Source organism: Parasteatoda tepidariorum, chromosome 5 (assembly GCF_982258835.1).
Source record: "Parasteatoda tepidariorum strain Cologne lab strain chromosome 5, Ptep-v5.0, whole genome shotgun sequence".
NCBI classification, from domain to species: domain Eukaryota; kingdom Metazoa; phylum Arthropoda; class Arachnida; order Araneae; family Theridiidae; genus Parasteatoda; species Parasteatoda tepidariorum.
Genome location: NC_141759.1, coordinates 63,595,634 through 63,613,190, shown reverse-complemented (window position 1 = coordinate 63,613,190; position 17,557 = coordinate 63,595,634). Strand labels below are relative to the sequence as shown.

Genomic DNA, 17,557 nt, shown 5'->3' with positions numbered 1-17,557 from the left:
GCTGCACTAATTACACTAAAAAATATAGCATTTACTTTTTATTTAAAAAAAAACTTTTAATTCTTTTCGAACTAAAACTAAAATAACGGAAAATAGCCTATATTCATGTTTTTTTTTTAGAATCCTAGAAAAAGCTTTTGTTTTTAATCTCACACTTTCTGTAAATTTTTACAATTCAAATTATAACTCAACGAATATGGAATGCAAATCTTTCTACCTCTTCACAGCAGCATACTAGTTTATTTATGAAGTTTCATGTCCCTCAGGAATTTTTTACATTTTTCATTCCTAAAAGTTTGTAATATAAAGAATTGGTAGAAGAAAAAATTACTCAATACTTACATGATTTTCCAAACCCATATGGAAAAAAATATTTTTTTTTTGTTTAAATTAATAATTAAGAAATCTACTGCTGTCCTGAAGTCCATGTTTCCAAATTGCTTGCTGGAAATTATCTACTCTTCTAGAATGATTTTGGGTTCATTATTTTTTTTTAAATGCATATATTTTAATTTTTAGCTTGAAAAATTTGACTAAAATTTACTTTAACACACACACGAAGTAAAAAAAAAAATATTAACCAAATTTACCATTTGATTTGTTTACTTACTAAAATTACAATTTTTCTAAGTCTTATGTTCATAAAACTAAAATTTTTAATCCAGAAGAGCAGTTAACTAAATAATTTTAAATACAGAAAAAAACATTAAATCAAATAAGATTTATTAAGTTTTATTTATTTTACAACTATCATACAATATATTTACAATATATAGATTTACAATTATAACACATCGCCACAGATCTGAAACATTCATAACTTCTTCCATCCCGCTGTTACTATCACCTCTTCACTGCAATGTTCCTGGAAAACAAATAAATATTTTAGCATATGAAAAAAAAATATACCGGACAATAATATTAAATTGTTACAACCAACAGTAGATTTCTAAAACGAAGCAATACTGACTAGATAAAATACAGTTAAATAAAAATTTTTAAAAAAATATTAAAACTGTTTATTATTTTCATGGAATTTCTACTAAGTATATATCGATTGAGTACATCCAAATACTTAGATATAAGAAAATCTATTTTACAAATTTTAGTCACATATTACACAACAAAATTACATACATATACAGCACAAATCTGAATTAGAATATTTCATAATTTTTTTTTATCCTAACTAAATCTTACATTGAAGCCAGCAGTAAGTTATAAACAAAACATAAAATTATTTTTCGTGTGGCTTTGAGGAGAACTCCTACAGAGTTTTAGTCTGGTGCTGTTGGCTGCTGTGGTAACAAGTAAGAGCACATTTCTAATAGGGGAACAATGAAGGAATAAAGGTGTCAATTGGTTTACCCACGCTGACCTAAAATCAAGACAAAACTATTCACAAAACACTCCTATTTGAAATTACTTTTTCTCATAACCGCAGTACTTGCCACGACATGTGCCCATTGTCAGGTAAAGTACTCCTAAAAGCTGCCCTATACTTTCTGTTTATTTACTTATCATCAGAATTTTATTTTCCTCTCTCATTCTTTTCATTTTTTTATTGCTCCTTGGCTGCAATTTTCATTCCTCTTCAGAATATTTTGCAAGAACTTTGTAGTTCAGAAACACAATTCGATTAGTTTCAGTTACGTAATTTTTAATTTCTCATTTATTAAAACAGTAAAAATACTATGCCTTTTAACACTAACAGTATCTTTAATATACAAAAGGAGTAATTTTAACAAATTCAGTAATTTGTTAAACTATATATTATTTAGTTCAAGTGAAGAATTACATTTTACAATTGCCTCTGTTAAAGCTTTTTTAAACAAAAAATGGTTATTTTGAAAATTCTTTAATTTCTGTAAAATCGCTGCTAAAATGTAACACTTTACTCCAAAATACATTAGAAAGCTGTTTGGTGATATAGAAATTCATTTCCACAACGGAATTCTTGGTAATGGTGGGAAAAATAGGAAGGGTGGGAAAAATAGGTTCTGTGTTCCTTGACCCTAGTGTGTTACAATCAGGTTGCTTGGGGGCAGTAAAAACTTTATTTGTTTAAACCACTTAAAAAGGACTGGATAAAAAAATTTCAAAAAAAAAACTTCACACACAAAACACAGTTTTTGGAGAAATATTTTAATAAATATTTCTTCGAAAAATGTGATTAAATGAAAGGAACACAATGGTGTTAGTTAATTGTAGCAACATGACAGAATGTTTGGAGTAATGCAGTATAGCAATTTTGGACTATAAAAACAATTCGGAGGAACAGCCTTAAACTTAAAATTGTTTCAAAAAATAATAATTTTATGCTTGGAACTAATTAGAAATTATCTTTTTTAATGCTGCATATATATATATATGAGCAAAACAAAATTACCAACTTTCCACACCCTTGCAAAAAAATAAAATAAAAATTTTTTTGATCAAGTATAGAGCAGATATATCAAAATTTTTTTAAACTTATTTACAGATGTGAAAACAAATATATATTTTTTTGTCAAACTGTAATTCATATAGTTTGTAGTAGTGATAATTTCCATTGCATGAACTACTTAACTTACAAGTTTTCTGCAATATTAGACATTTAACATAAATTTTACTTAATAGTTTTTGTTAAAATAAAAAGTTGGAACATAAGTATGCTAAATGTATACAGTAAAATGCAAGAAAATATAATAAATTGATGAAAACTAGTCAGTCTAACTCTTTTAGAGAAAAGTAAGCATTTTTTGCAACCTTGATATACACAATGAATCGTGTTTCAAAGCATTTTAATCATTAATACTTCAACACCAAATAATAAACACAAAAACATTCACTTGGAAAAATAAGATATTTAAATAAAAGATGTTTTCAAACAGTATGAAATCAAAAATTTTTTCATTTAATGTAAGCATAATAATATAGTGCAGAAGTTATTGAAAAAAAAAGAACTTTATAAAAATAAAGTGATAATATCATAGACAGATATATCATATAAATAGAAAATATCATATGTATAGTCATAGATATAAAATCATTGATTAAAGTTAACAATATTGAAAGTTCAATTTCTAATATGCGGAATTGTAGAAAACTGCAGATGTACACAAAAATATATATATATATATATATATATATATATATATATATATATATATAAACATATATACAATTGGCTTATTTTAATTAAAACAAGGATAATTTGAAATCTTGTGGCAGAATGTTTTTGAGCTATCTGCGACTAAACTCTCCAGCACTAAGATCTAATTGCAAAATACTTTTAATACAAACAAACATATATGTTGCTAATTTAAAATGGCAAATATGCTGTGTTAACAAAAAATAATAATGATGATTTTCTTAGTTTAACACGAAATAATTTTTTTTAAATATTATGGGTGATATTCTCACATTTTGTTGGTGGGAAGACACACACTTTATTAGCTTCTTCGCATTTTGTAAATAATCATCACAATAAAAAAATATTAAATATCATGAAATCCGTAGTAGCAATTGCCCCCCCCCCCCAAAAAAATATATGATGTAATTACGTAAATTGGACTCCTCAAAAGCGTGTTACACTTTGAAATTAGGTTGTAATAAATAATATCGTATAAAAAATATCTGATTTAAAATTTAAGGAGAAATCAACATCTATAACTTCTAAAAATTCAATAGAATTTTAAAAAAAAAAAAATAGGTAGCCTTAAAAAATAGATACTCAAATGCTCGATTCGTGTTTTCCATATTGTTTAAATATATCAAGATGGTTAAGAACCAAATGAAAATCAATATCAATAACTGCCGAAAATACTATCAAAACATTACGTCGATTTATGATACTATCGGTGAAAATTGAGCGTGTCAAAAACTGATTATCTAAATGCATGATTCAAATATTGCATGTTCAAATATTTCTGTAAAAAAGAAAAGTAATATTTTCTTCTTTTCAAGAGAAAAATCTTTCTGCAAGAGATCTGTAAAATTTTGCAACAATGTCGCCGTTTCGCTGCGATTCTGCCACGGAGATTTGAAATACTGAGCAATATGCATAAATCTTAATTCCCCGAGAATTTCTAATTGATGTTGTTTATTCATTTTATAATTCATTTTAATGTTTGCCAAATGTTTGGTTTGAGTAGCCTTAGCCTTTGAGGGATTCATCAATCTGCATAATCGCTGAAGAATTCTCAAAAGCAAAATAGAAGTTTCAGAATTTGTTTGAACTTATGGAGGACTATGAATAAAAAGAATAATTTAATGCAGATAAAACACATTTTTTTTTAAGTGTCAGTGAAATAAAACATTGGAACAGCAAAAATAGTGGTGGTAAAAACAGTAACAGTTTACCATTCTACTTGATACTAACGATGAAACTTACACCAGAAACTTCTATTATAAATTAGTTGAATAGTGCAAAGGCTGATGATTGTGCATGAAATAATTAGGATTCTACAGTACATGGAAAATATATTTACAATATATGATAATTCATTTTAAGAGACAAATTTTTGAGTACTTTTATTTGTTGTTATTGAAGCATGGGCAGCCTATGTAAACAATGTTTAATTACTTTTTTTAATATCAGCAAAAGTAATCTGAAATAATTTTTAACAATTGATTTGATCATGTTTATAATTTCACGAATTTTTTTACCCATTTTTAAGCACAAGAAAAAAGGAAACAATTCAAATACAGTTATTTCTTTAGACATACTTAATTCAGGTACCTTCAAATGAGACTTGATGGAGGTTCATTCTCAAAGCTAGATCTGAATTCAAAGATCTTCCTCAGAAGTACATCAATAGATTATGAAAAAGAAAATTCATTCAGTTAATACGTTTAAAAACATAGAAATAATTCAAACATATTTTGTTTTGTTTATACGGGCACATTTATTATTCAGAACTAGAGAAGTAAGGAGTAATGGTTTGGCAGAATGTTAGCTAAAAAAAATGGTGAAATGCAGAATATATTTTTATAGCAATATTTTTTTAAAAAAAAATTCATTAATAAATATTTTTTACGAATAAATAAGTTTATTTATTATTGGAAATTACTCCATGCTTATCTATATTAGTGGAATGGGCTAAAGGGAAAACAAAAAACTAAACCAGAAATACTAAATAAAGTTATGAAGTAAAATAGAAAGAGAAAAAAAAATTATCATAATTGTTACAACAAAACTTCCATGCTAAGAATAATATTTTTTGTAAAGCAGTATCCATAAAGCAACATTAACTAAAATATAATCTATTAGAAATATGTTATTAAAATGCTGTGTTATCTTAAAAATGCTAAAAAAAACAAAAGATTATATACAAATGTAAAACAGAAAAATCTATTTTAATTCTCAAAATGAAATTTTAAAGCTTTACATCTCAGTCTTTCCAATTATTAATATTTTCCAGATAAGAATAAAGACAATAGAAACATTCTTAATTACTGTGTCATACAGTTAATAAAAACAAAGTTTTTTAGAAATGTAAAAAGCTAGGTAAAAACCAAGACAAAAATTGTTTAAAAGAAAAATTTAGCAATAAAAATTTTAATTGAACTTTTTCACCTAGCAAGGGTCTGTCTAGGTTTTTCTGATAGGTACCTATTTTATGAAAATTTAGACATAATTTGTGAAAAATTAAAAACTACATTAAAAAATCAACACAAAAATATGGATTTATCGTTTCTTAAGGAATACAAAAATAAAATTATAAGAAAAAGTATTTTGTGAAACTAATGTTTTTTCTAAAGTTGAATTTGTGAAGGTACTGCTAAACGGTAGTAAATTTGGCCTTGACAGACCTCTGCCTAGGCATATTTTTAGAATACAGTGACTATAAAAGAATTAAAAAAGTTTTAAACAGCAATGTAAATTTAAATAAAAGCTTGAATAAGAATAATTCTAAAGATAATTTAATATTGAAAATTACTGCAATTATTTTCCATATCGTTTTAGCTGATAAATTTCAAAAACTGTTTCAAAAATAAGAAGAAAAATTTCCAGTAAATGTTCAACTGGGTGTTTTTTTTTCTTTTTAAAGATATCATGTTGCAAAATAAATAGTCAAAAAACTATTTTGTCCATGTGAGATTTTCTCTTGCAATAGCTTGTTAAGATACTTCCACAACATTTTGGTTGAAGAACCATCTGCTATACTCTTGTAAAATTTACACCAATCAAGCGTGTTTAACCCTTGGTTCTTTAAAAAGGTAAAGTTAAAAGAAAATGCCACTACTCAACTTTTTTAAAAATGCAACAACTAATAGTTTTTATACTTTATAAGACAATAGTAGGTAAGTAGATAAGACAGCTCAAATTAATAACAATATGATAGGACTGTTTCACACATAACACTTGTCTCGTCTCATTTGCTAATAAAAATGCCATCTCGTACTGAGTAGGCAAAACAGTAAGAAAAATGCCCGTATCATGATCTGCCGGTGAATAATCACTATATCTTCTAAGCAACTTCCACGCAGCAACCAGGAGGAACTAAAAAAAATTAACGAACGGAGATCAACTTGAAGAGTATAACTCGTAGCTACCTTTCGCACACCTTTACATATTCTTTTAAAAAGTTAGCAGTTAGAAATCTATTTGGTGCCTGGACGATAGCAGTTGGCATAACTGCTCACAATACAGAAGTAACCCTAATAGGGAATTAAAAGTTTAATGAGTATTTCTATGTTGTTACCTATGGATAAATATTTATAAACTTCCAGCGGTCCACGAAAAATTAAGAAAATATCTCAGAATGGGAGTAACTCAGAGAATATAAGTTGAAGCAACCCTCAGGAAAACTTCTACATACTTCTTTTTAAATTTTTGCAAAGTACAAAATATATATTTTTTTTCTTGTTTCAACATTTTTAGTTGGCACAATCTAGTTCAAATAGGGAAACATCCCCTTTTATTTGATTCATAAAATCAGGGGAGATCTCTATAAAAGGAACAATGGCAGAATAATCAGCACGTCTTGGCAACTTCTGGTATCGGAGAAACTGAAAGAAAGTTAAAAAATCACAGAAAGGGACCAACTCGAAAGATATAACTCGTAACCATTTGGCAAACATTCATGTTTTTTTCAAAAAAAATTTCAAGTTTATATCTATTTGGTAGCTTGGCTATTGTAGTTAGTGTGACAGGTTAATATATGGAAATATCCCCTAAAATTAGTGAAACAGAAAAATTTACATTATAAATCTAGCTAAAATTCTTTTCCACTCCGGAAAATTAGTTTATCATCACCTGTGGCAGAATAATCAACAGGTCTTGGTAACTTCCAGTGACTATCATCACACTGAAAACAAAACATGGGAAGAAACTCAACAGGGTATATCTTGTAGCCACTACCCCCTGGCAAACCTCTACAAGTTTTCTTTTATAAATGTATGCAAGTTTGAAATCCACAATAGTAGGCGCAGCAAATCACAGAAGGAAAATATCCCCTCTACTCATATTTTGGTGTGTAAAGTCAACCATGATTAATGACATTTAAGTATTATCTTCAGAATAATGCTTATAATTGTTACTTTTTGTTAATTGTTATTTATTATAGCAACAAAATTTGTCAGGTGAATAAAATAATGCAGCATTAATTTAATAATTTTGATAATTAAAGCTTTAAAATAGAATTTTTTTTTACATAAGATCGCAACTAGTTTAACTCAGTATTTCAGATTAATATTCCTTGATTAAGCTTAGGTACCATCAGAAAACTTTCCAAAAATTCATGATTTTATTAAAAATATCTTAACTGCATAACAATCGTATATAACGGGTCTGTATTTCGTCTCTTTACATTAAGCACAGTAAATGAGATTCAACAAATTCTCTTGCTTTTTTCCAAAATCGTTACGTTTTGTCATAGTTTGTTAAACTTCGCAAATGATAGGCTTAGAATATTTGTGTTTATTTCAAGCAGAATTAACTACAATAATTATTTACTTTTTTTGACAGTGAAGCATTATAATGAATTAACATTCTAAAATAGTAATAATTAAAGTAAGGAATAAAAGAACTTACCATTGAAATCGGCGTATGTAAACACACGCGTGCAACAATGTAAATAAATGTAGGGGTAGCTAGTGTAGGGGTAGCAATCCTTGTGTAGAACTTGCTCCCACGGAAAAGGAGTGAAAAGTTGAAACTTAGTATCGTTTAATCCACTTGTAAAACAAAAACTCAAATAACTGAAAGCAATGTGGAGAGTACTTTTGAATCTATATTGTTAATCAATTTTTTCTCTATTTTTGATTTTTCTTCTTATTTTTCTTATTATTATTCTAATTAAACCTGGAATAAAATGCTACATTGTAGAATAACTTTCATATAATATTTTTAAAAAAGTTAAATAAAACTGTCAAGCTTTTTTTAAAAAATTATTACTATTTTACCTGATGACTTAAAGAAAAATGGAATTATATTGTTATGTAATGTTATTTTCATTACAGAGATATAATAGTATTTTATTTTTACTAGTATAATATTATTTGAATAGCTTGTACATAAAAAAACTCGATTTTAATGCTTTTTATAATTTTCATGAATTCATAAAAATTGCTGTTTTATGCTCTGGAAATGTAAAATTATTATAACAATAATTTATTATTAAAAGATAAATATTATAAATTAAGATCACTGATTCGTAAGACATACAAGATTATTTAAAATACGTGATTATTTATTTTAAAACTTTACACTTTTTTGCTTCCTCTAACCAGGAACTTCATATCCAATCGTTAGGAATTAGAGGATCGTACTATAGTAATTTAACTAAATGAGACATTAATTATGTTATATTTTAAAACTGTAAAACTAACAATATACATTGATTTTTTTGTGCATCATATAGGCTGATCAATGAACCATAAATTGTAGGATTTCCATTTAATCTGAAATGAGAGTAAGAAAGATATTGTAGAATACATTCTACGTTAGGTCTTCCATCAAATCAAAAAGATTTAATCTAACTACATCCACCAATGTAAAAGTTTTATCGATTAACATAATATGGGATCAACATGTACATTTATTTATCTCTGGTTAATTTTAATTATTATATCATGATTACATGTTATTTCTCAAATTTCGTGCTTATTTTTTGTTTTTCTCGTCTGCGTAGGTGAAGATTTTACATACATTAATTGGCATGCATAAAGGCATGGTCTCACGATTTAGGTATCATTTTTAGTTGTTGGTGATGACCGTGTTAAAAATAATAGTTTGAAAAAATTCATAAAATATTTATTACATAAAAAAATACACATTTAAATAAAAGGCACCTTTTAAATCACGATTTCATTTGGAGAAAAGAAAAAAAAAAGAGGTAATATCATGCATTTGAAAACTTGATTATAACAATAAGGGTAAAAAAGGGTGTCAAGTTGTTAACATTTCTAGTGGATCAAGTTATTTTCATATAATATATTAAATATTTTACATTTAATTTCAGCTGGAAGGATCCATTTTCGTTAAACGTTCCGTTTCCCTCTTCAATGCTTTAGATAAAATTAAAAAAAAGTAAATTCTTATGAATCTGTTTTTTCGCTTGCTGATATTTGTCTTCATTTTAAAAGCAATGTATGTATACATTAAAAAGATTTTGTTGAAATTTTATTCCCAGATAACACAGTGTAAACAGATAATGTGTCAACGAATTAATGAAGGTAGGAGTTTTAGTTACGTCGCACTAGAGCTGTACATAAGGCTTATCATCCATTTAGACTTAAATCTGAAGGGGTAGGAAATTTTCTCCAGATCCCTGTACATTTGGCACAGCAATGCGATCGACCACAGGCCTCTCGATTCCACAGATTTTAATAGCACATATATCGCATGTACTCGGTGGTGTCGAGGATCGAGCACCGCCCCCGTCAAGGACTAGAATGGCCCTTAAAACCCCTATTAACCGGGAACTAAGCCTAAATGAAAAAATCTTGGTCAAAAAACAAAGAAAAAAATTTGTCGCACTGATGTCAAAATATGAAAAAAACAAATATTTAATTTCTCTCTTCTTTTTTTTCTTGCTGTTGTTGTTAATTTACGTCGCACTAGAGCTGCACAATGGGCTATTGGCGACGGTCTGGGAAACATCCCGGAGGATGATCCGAAGACATGCCATCACAATTTTGATCCTCTGCGGAGGGGATGGCACCCCCGCTTCGGTAGCCCGACGACCTGCGCGCGAAGTCGAGCACTTTACGGTAGCATAGTTTAACGAGGACCAATACCGCACACCCTCGGTCCCTGCGCAGACTGATCCAAGTGGCACCCGCACACTGACCGCAGCCAGTGATGTTTGACTTCGGTGATCTGTTGGGAACCGTGTCTTAACGATCAGTCCACTGCGGGACCTTTTTTTTCTTCTTAAAGGTGTTTTTTTTTTTTTTTTTTTTTTTTTTTTTTTTTTTTTTTTTTTTTTTTTTTTTAGGATCTATGTATTAGCATTGCAAAATTTAGGTCTTAACTTCAATTTTTGAGGAACTTTCTCTTTTCCTTACTTAATTCCTTTTCTTTTTTATTTATATGATCTAAATAATTAAAAACAATTTATTTAACTTCATTAACTATTTAAAACCTTCCAAGCATTGTGTCCCTAGGTAAATTTTACTAAAATTCCCTGTTATGTAACATTATTGCCCGATATGATAAAAAAAAAAAAAAAACAGACTATTCAATGCAAGAAAGCCTAAAACTGACAGCTCGGAAAAATAAACCGAACTAACGCTCTAACTATTTTTAAAAGTACTTCAATTTCACATACACAAAAACTCACTCATAAATAATATTTTGCAAAGAAATAAAGAATTATCATTACTTGCTCTTATAAAAAAAATTATTTTTCTGACATTACAACAAAACTTACAATTATTATTTATATTTTATGCTATTTTATATTATTTTTAATATTTTATAAATTTATATTATTTTTTACTATATATGATTTTCATAAATAATTTACTTATTGCAATTAAGATTTTATAATTAAGCAATTTCCAGATTATAAAATTCAAGATTCAAAGCAAAATTTAATAAATTTGTAAAAACGTTGTTGTGTGTAAAAACGTCTTTTAATAACAACCAATATTTTAAAACTTCCCACACTAAATTTTATTACGAAAACTAATTATGAGAATTATCTTTTTACCTGTTATTTGATATGTATTTTTTTTCATTAATAAATATTATATACATTAAAGAATCAAGATTGATAAATTTTTCAAAATACTTTAATTCTATTTTTACAATTTATGAAGTTTTTGGAAGGAAAAAAAAATTAAATCAGTATTTTAAAATAAAGTAAATGTTTCTTTCATGCAGTAAGAACATGGAATTTAAAAGTAGACACATTTCTTAGCAATTATTTTGAAAAAACTTATATACGGTAAGCGATTATTGCAAAGTAAGAAATTAATAAAAAAATGTTAACAAAATTAACCAAAAATAATCGTTTCTATTTAATGTTGATTGAAGTAGAAAATAATAATTAGAATATTGTATATTATAAATTATTTTTTAAAAACTCGTATGGCGAGCGATAATTGCAATATAAAAAAATAGTGAATCAATTTTTACATAATAACAAAAAATAAATTTTTTAAATTAAGATCTTTGAATAATAATAATTATTAGTATTCGCATATTAACATCCCACTCTAGAGTAGGCTCGAACCTAGGACGCCGTACCCTTGAGGCGAACGCTGTAACCACTACACCACGACTCTTGTTCTGGACAGAGATAATTTAAATTTAAGTATAATGTGTTTTTACGTTATGTTCGTTGCATGTCAAGTAGTGGAAAATTTTTACTTTATTCAGTATTTTGGAAAATTTCTTAATTTTCATTATAGTTTAGTTATATAAGAATTAAAACTCATAGTTCCCTTGTCAGTTACTGATAATGAGCCGACTCAATATTATCAACAAGCAAATATTTATAAAACAAAAATAATTATAAGTATTAAAAATTAAATATGAATTGTAATGAAAATCTGCAATGTTCAGTTTATTCGAATTCAAGTGAGACGTAAAAGATTATCTTTCTTGGGCTCTCACAGGTTCATCCTTTTTGCTTGAAACATTTTTACCACTAAATTTACGTTTATAATCCCAAACAATTTACGTAAATATAACTATGCAACAAAACGTCAATTTTTCGTTAATAACACGTTTTTAAAAAACGGTCAAAAAATGGATAAAATGTACACGTTAAAATAACGTATTTTAAGTACGTATTTTTAACGAATTATTTAAAGGGAAAATTGATAACGTTAAATTGACGTAATTTTAACGTATACGTTTTAACGAATGAAGAAATGGTGAAAATCATTACGTGAAATTAACGTAATTTTAACGTATGCGTTTTAACGAATGAAGAAATGGTGAAAATCATCACGTGAAATTAACGTAATTTTATCGTATACGTTTTAACGAATGAAGAAATGGTGAAAATCATCACGTGAAATTAACGTAATTTTAACGTAAGCCCAAAACCTTATAACGGACGAACGGATTTTTAACGTTTATTTGCCCTTTCATGCTGCATGGGAAACTATTTTGAACTATTTAAAAGGATTTTATGTAAATAAACTATTTTATTTATTTACTTATTTTTATTTAAAGAAATAAGTGAAGCAATACTGAAAAAGTGTAACCGTTAGGATAAGTTTTCATCTTTTACATCTGATTGATAACTTAAGGTTTTCAAGATTAAGGGTTTAAATCTGATAAAGGTTAAAATAGAAAAATACATTGAAATTAGTTTAAAACAAAGATAATGATTATAGACTTAAATATAAGTGATATCTAAAAGGGTAGATACAATTTCATGTTTCTCTCACTGTTAGACTTACAAAATACACAAATTTTGTTTAGAGCTAGTTGAGTTTTGCTTCTACAATTTGTAATCTTCATTTATATTCAGTAAAAATTAAAACTTTAGTTTCAAGTTAAAAATAATTTTAGTTAGATTCTATTATAATAAAGTAGCTTTGAAGTTGAGTTTGGACATTTAAAAGTCATGTAAAAAATTTTTTTTATCTGTATCACAAGAAAACAGCCGATTGATAAATAATAGTAGAATTTGTGATTTTTATTTATGTATATTAAAAGCTTTAGAGTCAAGTTCCAAATAATTTCAGTTAGATTCTATTATAATAAAGCAGTTTTGTAGTTGAGTTTAAACAATTTAAAAGCCATGAAAAAAAAAGTTTTATCAGTATCACAAGAAAACAGCTGATTGATAAATAATAGGCAATAAAAATAGTCTGGTGTAACATAATAAATAGTATAATGACGATATCTCAAATTCAATGAGATGCTAAAAAATTTGAGATTGTGAGTATTTAAGATAACAAGGTCATAAGCAAAACATAAAAATTTGATAAGATTAATAAACTAAAAATTAAAGTCATGATAGAAAAAAATAAGTAAGCATGCAATGATAATTGAGAATAAGTCTAAAAATGAAATAAAAAATTAAAGTGTTAATAAAAAAATTAATTTTTAAATTAAATTTATTTCACTCAACAAAATAAGAAAATTATTTAAGTGTCGAATAGGTAACTATCACAAATATAGAATGAAAGTTAACTCGAAATCATTAAATTATGACAATAACAGTAATTTCTGAATCTATTTGAATGTAACTTTCGACAATAAGAATTGGGAATCATAAAATTAACATGAAATTAAGATATTTTAGATAAATGAAAGCATTGGTAGAAAGGCACATGGATAATATATTTATAATAGGAAAGCGTCTCAATGTAGTATACAATGATATTTCCAGTCATGGGTTGCTACACAATTCTTAATCTCTATAATGTGCCCGATATCTGATAGAAGTCTGTCACGACAGTCCCAGTACACTCTACATATTGAGTTTGATTCCATTTAAATTAACAGAAAATTTAAATAATACTCTCCTTTGGTCAACAGCATAGCCACTTTAGATGTTTATTAAATAGTCTCTTCTGTGTTCAAATAATATTTCAATAATTAATTTAAGCTCACAAAATAAGCATTTCATACTCTTCAAGACAGAAGAAAATTAGGTTCAGTTCGAAATGCTATTTTATCATATCAAGTTTAGTCAAATGTCAATTAGCAGGAACTGAAAATGTTAGAAGGGCTTTAGGGAGTATATGATAATTCACATATTCAAATCTAGGCAGTTCAGTTTCATATTATTCTTACAATTTCAAAGTAGGTAAGATGTTTCTGTATATTGTGCTGAAAAAGCAGAAACTTGAAAAGTACCTGTTTAGAAACAATATTTAAGAACTGCTTCATATAAAAACCTTAAATTTAGCTAAAATGTGGCTTATCACCTATATTGCTCCAAGCAGTTCATTTTATAGACGCCTGGTTGCTGTGTGGTAGCGCTTCGCGCTCTCGTGCTGCAGGTCCTGGGTACGATCCTCGGACCGGACAAGGTTGACTCAGACTTTAATTCCTTCAGTGGGTTGATAAATGAGTACCAAGCATGATTGGGAACTAAACACTGGATGTTTCGAGCTCGACATACAAACGTTTAAATATCAAATTGAAGGCAATTTAATGTAGAATTTAATAATAAATACAGTATTACAATATCTGTATTACAAAAAAGGTTATGCAACAAATAGTCAAATCGATCTTAGATTTGCATTTTTTGAAAGTGATACTTACACAATCAATACTTAGTAGGATAACGCTTATTTTTTAAGGCAGCTTCACAGCGTCTTTTCATCGAGTGAACGAGTGTTTGGAGTTCATCTTTCATAATCACATGGTGCCAAGAATCAATTATAGCTTCACTTAGTTGTCTTTTATTGGATGGACGTTTTTTTCGTACAAGAATTTTCAAACGTCGCCACAAATTTTCAATTGGATTAAGATCAGGGCTGTTTCCTGGCCATGGTAATATATCTATGCCTTTATTTTGAAACCATGCTTTGCATACTTTTGCTGTGTGGCATGGAGCTGAATCCTGCTGAAAAATAAATGGTGCGTCGTTGGAGAAGAGATCCCTGATTGCAGGTATCAATTTTGGTTTCAGGGCAGTTTCGATGTATTTTTTGGCATTCAGGATGCCATCAATCACTTGAATTCGGTCCACACCATCTGCAGACATCATGTCCAAATCATGACATTTGTTGGATTTTTTGTAGTTGCTTCAATGCAATCAGGATGAAGCGCTTCACCTACTCTACGTCTCACGTATTTTCTACCATCACTTTCAAAGAGCGATATTTTACTCTCATCACTCTAGATTACTTCCTTCCATTGATTTTCTGATCATTTAATGTGTTCTTTTGCCGACTTAACTCGTTTTTCGCGTTGCTTTTGATTTAAATATGGTTTTGTCCTTGGAATTCTAGCTTATAGTCCAAATCCTGATAACCTTCTTCTTATTGTTCTTGAACTTACTGCAATACCAGCTGCATTCATTTCACATCTAATGGCATCTGATGACATTTTTCTATCCTGAAGGGATAGCCATTTAATTTTTCTATCGGTAGTAGCACTTGTGCTTTTTTTCCGGCCTGATTTGTCATCCTGAATGCAGGGGTAGAAGTGACCAATGAGAAAAAAATAGGATTGTTTTGAAAAAAATATAGGATTTTCTAGGAAAAAAATACAGGATTTTCTGGAATAAAAAATAGGGCAAAAAAGATCTAAATTAAATTGAAAAGCACGGATGATATATGAATAACTTTAAAACTTAATTATAAAACACTATAAAAAATTCGATAAAAAAAATTATATAAACAATTTTCCGCAGTTGAATGGTGATTGGCGTCGCATGATTTTTATTATCAAATCACTTAACTCATTGTATAAAGTGTGAATCAATGAGTTTTTTTTTATGTAATAGCTTTAAAATATTATCAAAAATTGATCCAACACTGATAAGGAAATGTAAATAAATGTAAATAAGCTGATAATAAAGGATCTTCTAAGACTTTTTTAATGCTTGGAAATCTATAAAGCTTTACCAAACTACTTTTCTGTTTAGGTAGATCTTCTATAAAACACTCCTCTAAAGAAGGCAAAAGATGCAGGATTCTTTCGCAGACAGTAACAACAGAAAGCCATCTGTTGCTCACGTATCGCAACACTTTAGAATATTCACAACCAAAATTATCAATTTCCTTTTTGAGATCCTCTTTCCTGGAAGGAAATTAGGAAAGCCATGAATAAATGTTTTCCAAAAAGTCAATAATATTCCCAAATTCTTCAATAGCTAAACCTTTTCCAAGGGCATTATGAATAACATGTAAATTACATGTGCCCACATTTATTAATCCATACTTCCCAATCTCTGTAACTTCTTTGTCGAATAGTTGAAAAACACATTTATTAACATTCGGCCCATCAGACCCAAGCATCACTATATGCTTTAAATCTATTTCACAAGAATTTAGAATTGATTATATTGCATTAAAAATGTTGAGAGCAGTTGCATGCCCCAACAATTCTGAACCCAAGTATCTCTCGGATATACCACCATCACAAGAGCACCAATATCGAATGTGCACATCAAGTTGTTTCAAGTTTTGCTCATTAAGGGTCTCGTCAAACATTAATGAGTAATAAGGTTTTTCTCTCTTGAATTCGTTGGTGATTTGCTTCAAAAAGTAAGGACCAAGTCCATGTGATATAGAATAAGAAACTTTGGTGGAACATAAGGTCATCCCAGTGCACAAATTTGAGTCTGGGAAGACAGATGAAAATACTTATTTTATAGCATCCTGCGACAAAAAAGGAATAATTGTTCAGGGCAACATGGATTGTCCATATAATTTCAGATTGCAATATTTTGTCTTCAGAAGTAAGAGTCCATACTTTTTTTGATTCAGTAGAGCTGGCTCCTGGCTCCAAACAAACACTATTGCCAGCAGCAATTACGAGACGCTTTTGAGAAGTATCCTTTTTCTCATTATAAGTCTTTTTACGTTTTCTAGAGCTTGAATGCTGCAAAAGCTGAATTTTGCCACTATTACTGATGTTTACAGTAGGCATTATAATCATCTTTACCTTTTTTGGTACCAGTCCTAAACTTTTTGACCATTGTTTTTATCCTCTAAATCAAGCCAATCATCACGAAATCGTGTCAAATGATTTGGCATCTTCTACTTGTACTTATAAATTAAACACAATAAATATAAAAACAAATTAATCAAAGATAATAAAATAAAAACTTAAATAATCTAATTGAAAGTTAACATTTTGAAGCAAAATATTAACATAATTTAGTTTGCCATCTACTCAGAAAAAAAAAGTCATAGAAAGTAGTATAAGCTTAGAAAGCACTAAAACAAGAGATAGGGAAGGGGGGAGAACACTATGTGTTCACTTACCCATTGTCATTAAGCAGTATTGAGGACAAGTGAATTTCAAAATGATCATGACTATTTGAGGAAAGAAAAATCTAGAAAATTGTCTTCTATAGTAAAAAAAAAAATATTAGAGGGAAAAAATATAGGCCAATTTTGAAAAATATAGGAAATAAAGGAAAAATAGGAGGCTTTCTTAGCTTTTTGTAAAAATATAGGAAAAATAGGAAATATAGGA

General features: G+C 28.2%; 1 protein-coding gene and 1 long non-coding RNA gene across 3 annotated transcripts in view; both read right to left on the bottom strand.

Moving 5' to 3' along the window:
• Window positions 1-17,557, bottom strand: part of LOC110282984 (uncharacterized) — a 165,234-nt gene that overhangs the window by 38,345 nt on the left and 109,332 nt on the right. The gene's annotated exons all lie outside the window — the stretch shown is intronic.
• On the bottom strand, window positions 717-8,883 carry LOC147809423 (uncharacterized). The gene is made up of 2 exons (XR_015433755.1): window positions 4,711-8,883; window positions 717-865 (listed from the first exon to the last, which is right to left on the bottom strand). It is a non-coding gene; the product is annotated as an uncharacterized LOC147809423 (long non-coding RNA).